Source organism: Microtus ochrogaster, chromosome 4 (assembly GCF_000317375.1).
Source record: "Microtus ochrogaster isolate Prairie Vole_2 chromosome 4, MicOch1.0, whole genome shotgun sequence".
Taxonomy (NCBI): Eukaryota; Metazoa; Chordata; class Mammalia; order Rodentia; family Cricetidae; genus Microtus; species Microtus ochrogaster.
In genome coordinates, this window is record NC_022011.1 from 10922787 (window position 1) to 10929861 (window position 7075).

Genomic DNA, 7075 nt, shown 5'->3' on the forward strand with positions numbered 1-7075 from the left:
TGAGTATTGAGATAATAGACATTATCCACCAAACCTGACATCTGGAGACTGTGATGTGGAGCCACGAGATTTGTAAGCATGTGATAGAAAGGTGTTGCTCTGAAAAGATCTTTAATATTTTCCTCTAGAATGGCTCCCTTAATGTAGATATCCTTTTCCCTGCTCCTATATCTGCCCTTCCTCCATCTTCACCCTCCCACTCCCCCAAACTCTCCCCAGTCTTTCCCTTCTCCTTTCCCTCTCCCCTTTCCCTACTCCCACTCCTAACCCCATCCTCATGCTCCCAAAAGACTTGGCTGTAGAGGGGATCCAGGTGTCCACGGGGATGTTCCCAGCTAGGTCCTTGGGCAGCAGAGGAAAGGATGCCTCAACTGGCATTGCTCCACTATCACACTGATGATTATCTCGAATATCACCATAGACAGATGGAGAAAGAGACAAACACCCTCATCAGAACAATGGACAGAGCTCCCAATGTCCAGTTGAAGAGCTGAACGAGGGAGATGAGAAAGAAAGTCAGGGGGTGTACTCACTCATATTTGGTTTCTAGCCATAAATAAAGGACAGTGAGCTTATAATTCGCGATCCTAGAGAAGCTAATTAGAAGGTGAATCCAAAGACAAACATATAGGCATCCTCCTGAATATTAACCTTCATCAGGTGATGAAAGGAGACAGAGACAGAGACCCACTTTGGAGGACCAGACAGAAATCTCAAGGTCCAAATCAGGAGCAGAAGGAGGGGTAGCACTAGCAAGGAACTCAGGACCCCGAGGGGTGCACCCACACACTGAAACAATGGGGATGATCTTTCGGGAATGGACCAAGACCAGCTAGCCTGGGTCTGAAAAAGCATGGGATAAAACCGGACTTACATAGCGGACAATGAGGATTACTGAGAAGTCAAGAACCATGGCAATGGGTTTTTGATCCTACTGCACATACTGGCTTTGGGAGAGCCTGGGCAGTTTGGATGCTCAACTTACTAAACCTGGATGGAGGTGGGCGGTCCTTGGACTTCCCACAGGTCAGGGAACCCTGATTGCTCTTCAAGCTGATGAGGGAGAGGGACTTGATTGGGGGAGGGGGAAAGAAATGGGAGGCGGTGGCGGGGAGGAGGCAGAAATCCTTAATAAATAAATAAATTTAAAAAAAAATTAAAAAGCCTATACCTTTCCAAAACAGGCAAGGAGATAACCAAGTCAAACTGCATCAGTGTCTGATGGTCGAATGCCCACTGGTGGCTAAATAAACCTGAAGCTGCACTTGGGCATTTCTACTACCAAAAACTAATAAAATATGTGTAATAGAGTGGAACAAAAGGTTAGTATATTCATATATCTCCTTAAGTAGACTAGACAATAATATGGGGGGGGGGAAGTGTTTGCCTAAAATGAAGTAATGGGAAAATAAATATTTTTTGCTGTGAAAAAAAAAAAAAGAAAGTCAGGAACGCAAGGGGTTGGTCTACCCACTGAGACAATGTGCCTGACTTATTGGAAGCTCACCAAATCCACCTGGACTGGGACTGAACGATCATGTGATCAAACCGGACTCTCTGAATGTGGCTGCCAATGGGGGCCAACTGAGAAGCCATTGATAATGGCACTGGGACCTGTTTCTACTGCGTATACTGGCTTTTTGGGACCCTAGTCTATTTGAATGAATACCTTCCTAGGCCTGGATGGAGTGGTGAGGGCCTGGGACTTCCCACAGGGTAGGGTACCCTGCTCTTTCTTATGGAGAGAGGGGGAGGGAAGAAGGTGTGGGGGGGAGCAGGAGGGGAATGGGAGGAGCGAAGGAAGTGTAAATTTTTAAATGGAAAAAATAAAAAAAATAAAAAATGATTTTCCTCTAGAATAAAATTAAAGAGTGAATGATTAATATTTTTTGACCACGTTTTTCAAAATCTCCAAGGAAAGAATGCAGCAATAACTATTTTCTACACATACCACAAAGAAAGTGCTTAATTTATTTCCCATTAAAACCCATTTTGAGCTGTAGTAACAAAAACCACATGGTACTGGTATAAAAACAGACATATTGATCAATGGAATCAAATTGAAATTCTAGACATAAATCCACACACCTGTGGACACTTGAGTTTTAATAAAAAGCCAAAAATATATGATGAAAAATAGAAAGCATCATCAACAAATGGTGCTTGTCTAGCTGAATATCGGTATGTAGAAAAATGCAAATCCACTAATACTTATCATCGTGCACAGAACTTAAGTCCAAGGAGATCAAAGATATCAACATAAAGCTAGATACACTTAATCTGATAGAAGAGAAAGTGGGGAATAGCCTTGAACATTGGCACAGACACATAGCACAGGCACTAAGATCAACAATTGATAAATGGGACCTCATTAAATGTTTCTGTAAGGAAAAGGACACCATCAGTAAGACAAAAAAGCAGTCTACAGAATGGGAAAAGATTTTCATCATCTCTCCATCGTACAGAGGGCCAATATTCAAAATACATAAAGAACTTAAGAAACTAGACAACTACAAACTAAATAATCCAATTAAAGTGGGGTAAAATATAAACAGAGTTTTCAGCAAAGGAATCTCAAATGTCCAACAAACATTTAAAGAAATGTTCAACATCCTTTGTCATCAGGAAAATGTAAATTAAAATGGCTATGAGATTCCATCTTACATATATCAGAATGGCAAAGATCAAAAACACAAGTAACAGCTCTTGATGGCAAAGATGTGGAGCAAGGGGAACATTCTTTCCACTGATGGTGGGAATGCAAACTTATACAACATTTTGGAAATCAATATGGCGTTTTCTCAGAAAATTGGGAATTGACAGACCTCAAGGCTCAGCTATACCACTCCTGGGCATATGCCCAAGAAGACACACCATCCTATCACAAGGAAAACTGTTTAACTATCTTCAGAATAACTTTATTCATAATAGCTCAAAGCCAGCAACAATGTAGATCTATCTAAAAAAGATGGGATAAAGAAGGTGTGATACATTTACACAATGGAGTATTACCCAGCTGTTGAAAAACAAATGAAATCATGGCATTTGCATGCAAATGGATTGAACTTGAAAAAAAAATCTCCAGTGAAGTATGCTGATCCAGAAAGATAAACATGATATGTACTTACTTTTAAGTGGATATTAGCTTTAAAGTAAAAGATAATCATGCTAAGGTCCATAGACCTAGAGAGGCTAAGTAATAAGGAGGCCATACTGGCTAATGATATTAATTGAAGCCCCAGACATAAATCGCTACATCTATGGGCACCTGATTTTTGATAAAGGATCCAGAAATACATGTTAGGGGAAAAAAAAAACCAGCATTTTCAACAAATTGTGCTCATCAAAATTGACACCTGCTTGGAAATAAAAGCTCCCCCCAAAATTCCATACTTATCACCTTTACAAAACTCAACTCCATATGGATCAAAGAACTCAATGTAAAAGCAGACACACTGAACACTGAACCCAATAGAAAGAAAAAGTGGGTAATAGCCTGAACTCATTAATATAGGCACTAAAACCAACAATGAATAAATGGGATCACTGAAACCAAGAAACTTCTACAAGTCAAAGGACACTATCATTCAGACAAAGTGGCAGCCTACAGAATGGGGAAAATACCATTTACACATCCAATACAGGCTGATATTAAAAATAAATAACCAAATTTAAAAATGTGATAAAGGTCTAAACAGAGAATAATAAAAAGAGAAAACTCAGCCAGCTGTGAAGTACTTAAAGAAATATTCAATACCTGCAGTCTTCATGAAAATAAAAATCAAAATTACTTTGAAATTTATCTTATACACATCAGAGGGCTGAGATCAGTAAGACAAGTGATAGCTAATGCTATCAGGGATAGAAATTATGGGGAACACTCAGCCACTCCTTGTGGAACCACAAAATGTACAAAAAATATGGAAATAATTGTGTCAGTTCCTCAGAAAGAGAGGAATCTATTTACCTAAATATTTAGCTTTATCCCTGTTGGGCACATACCCAGTGGATGTTTCATCTTCCTATAGAGACAACTGATCAACCATGTCCATTGTTGCTTCTTCAAAATAGTCAGAAATTGCTAACAGCTTAGATGTTACTGAACAGATGCACTAATAAAGAAAATAGATAATAATTCAGTGGAATATTGCTCAGTTGCTAACACAAATGAAATCATGAAATTCACAGGCAATTCAATGGGATTGGTATATAAAATGAGAAAAGATTTTTTTAAAAAATAAATTAATTAAAAAAATCAGGTATTAAAGAAACAAAATATAAAATAAATGCTCCTGGTGATTTTTTGGTCACCTAACCTATTTACACACTGGGTACAATGCCAAGATTGGGCATGAATTAATTTACTATATGTCTGTATAGTCATGCTTTAATTTTTAAATTCCCCAAGGCTGCTAACATCTTTTAGAACTCATTTATTCAGGTCACACAGTCTGTTCATAACTATTCAGCTAATAGTAATGCTACTGAATAAAGTTCTATGGATAAAACTATGCAATTTATGATCCAGTCCTCAATGATATGAATGAGTATACCCCAAATATTCAGTTCTATACCAAGGTCAATTGCTATAGAAAAGATATGAGGGTTTGCACACCTAATTCAGCTCTAGTAGGCAAAATGAACATGGGAAAGCCATACAATGGAAAATATCCCGTGGTTGCCCTCATTACAAATGGATCACTGCTTTGGAAGATGTGGGTCCCTTCTCAGAAATCTGAGGATAAAGAGAGCTTAATTAATGGCACAAGAGGCGTGGAAATATTGTTGTGTGATGGAAAACACATGGCGTTTTTTAACCATGCAACTGAAGCTTTGGCAGAGTTTCGCCATGCACACTGCCAGCACTCCCTTCTTCTGGTCCTGCAGATCCTGCCAGCTGGAAAGCACAGCCTGGGCTGTCTTTCCCCCGGAGCAGTGGAAGTGGCTCCTCTGTGAGACACCCGTACGGAGTCACACGAATCAACCCTGCCTGCCTTCCAAGAAGTCAATAATCCAGTGCATTGAAAGTGCTTAAAAGCAACACCCACTATGGTAGCAGCAGGAATTAGTTATTAATTTAGCTAAGCGCCTTTAACTTGTGTTTTGCACACCAGGGAAGCAGACCTACTCACCCGCGATGCTGAAGACTTTCCTACTTCTACACATTTTAATATGTGGTAGCAATTTTTAATCAATACTTTTTTGCAAGCATGTTAATATTCCTTCAGATTTTGATTACGTTCCTTTGTCTCTTTCTTAAGATGTTTTCTTGACTCTTCTTGGTATTGTAATACTTCCTGGAAAACTTCTAATATTTTAACTCTGTTAATCCCTTTGTCATATGTTATTCCTTTATAGTAATTTAGATTTACAGAAATAAATAAAGAAAAAAATTACAGAAATAAAAACAGAAGAAATTTTGGGACAATTTCTCCAATAACCAGTTCTTCTGTGATCAAAAGTATCACAAAATGATTGCATAGTAGCACAATCCATTTGTCACAGTTAGTGAACTGGCCCTGTTACATTCTTACTAAATAAAGGTCATTTGCCCCTCTCAGGGAAATATTTATCCACACCAGTTGATTGTCCCATGTTTGGTTTAGAGTATTGCATAAGATTTAGTCAGAATGTCTTCTTAACCTCATTTGGCTTTGACAGTTTCTTCTATTTTCCTTGGATTTGGGGTCACCTTGTTTGGAGGAGCAATGGTTAGACATTTTATGGAGAAAGAATTCCTTGACTGGAAGAACATGATGACTCTCTTATGTAACAATAAAGAACACTTCTTGCATGTCATGTCCAGAACACACGTCATCAACAAGAGTACGCATTGTCCGTAACTTTGTTCACCTGGCTAAGCATGTACTTGTTGGCTTCTTCACAGAAGGCTTACATCTGTCCCTCCTTTTTCATATGCACTGTATGATTCTTTGGGGGAAATAGGAGCATCCTTTGAGCAGCTCCAAAGATGGTACAACCACACAAAGACAATTTCATCCATGCCTTGTTTGATAAACCAATAACAAGGTGACTGGGCCTGACCACCCTTTCCAATTTGCAAGCCATTTAGTGCACACAAAACATCAAAAGGAGGCCTTGTGAGGTTTGTGACTTTCTGAACTTCCTGAATTTCAAAGATCTGCTAGCTTTCTACATCTTATGAGGTTTCCACTCCCTCCAGGAGTGAGAAGGATATCTTTACTGAAGAACATGCAGGTATCCTGAAGCAATTCACCCTGTATAATCCACGTGTAAAAAGAATGACTATGCTGTTTCTCTTTAGGTGTAGTCTACATAAATTATTGGAAATTATTTTACTTGAATAGTTTTCATCTGTATAAGTTTATGTATTTCTTTTGTTACTTATATCAATATGCATGCGGGATTTTTTTATACATGACTATTATTTTATATTTTCACATTTCATAATAAATATTTGATGCTCTATCTGATAGGTTACTACACATTTGACTGAGTTCTACTTCAGTTTAAGTCAATTGATTTTGTTGTTTACAATGTATCTGCTCAGACCTTGGGGAGGCCTTTTAATTGACTCGTCTGTTTCTTTAAGACAAAGACAATATATCTGCTGTTTGGGGGTGGTATTTCCTTCCTGGCATTATAAAACACTCCAGGCTCATTTGTAAATCCCTCCCACATATCTGGATTCTACAATTTAAAGATTGTTTCAACTTTTTATACAACAAACAACACTCTGGTACTAAATGAACTTAATACATAACACTGTGAAGACTGATACATTTATGTGTACATATATGTGCAACCTGTCTTCCTATCCATGTGTGAATCTGTATTTGCTGAAGATGGAGTACACTGTGATGTCTCCAACTGTAATTCATTGCAAGGATGATAATAAGCCCCACAGTTTGTGTGTTTGCCACCTTCCATTCCACAGTGAGAAATCCAGCATTAATGATCCTGTATGGATTCACCTACTGCTCAATTTTAATTGGTGATGGTTTTGACTTCATTATTATTTTTTTAAAATATTTATTTATTTATTTATTTATTTATTTATTTATTTATTTATTTATTTATTATGTATACAATA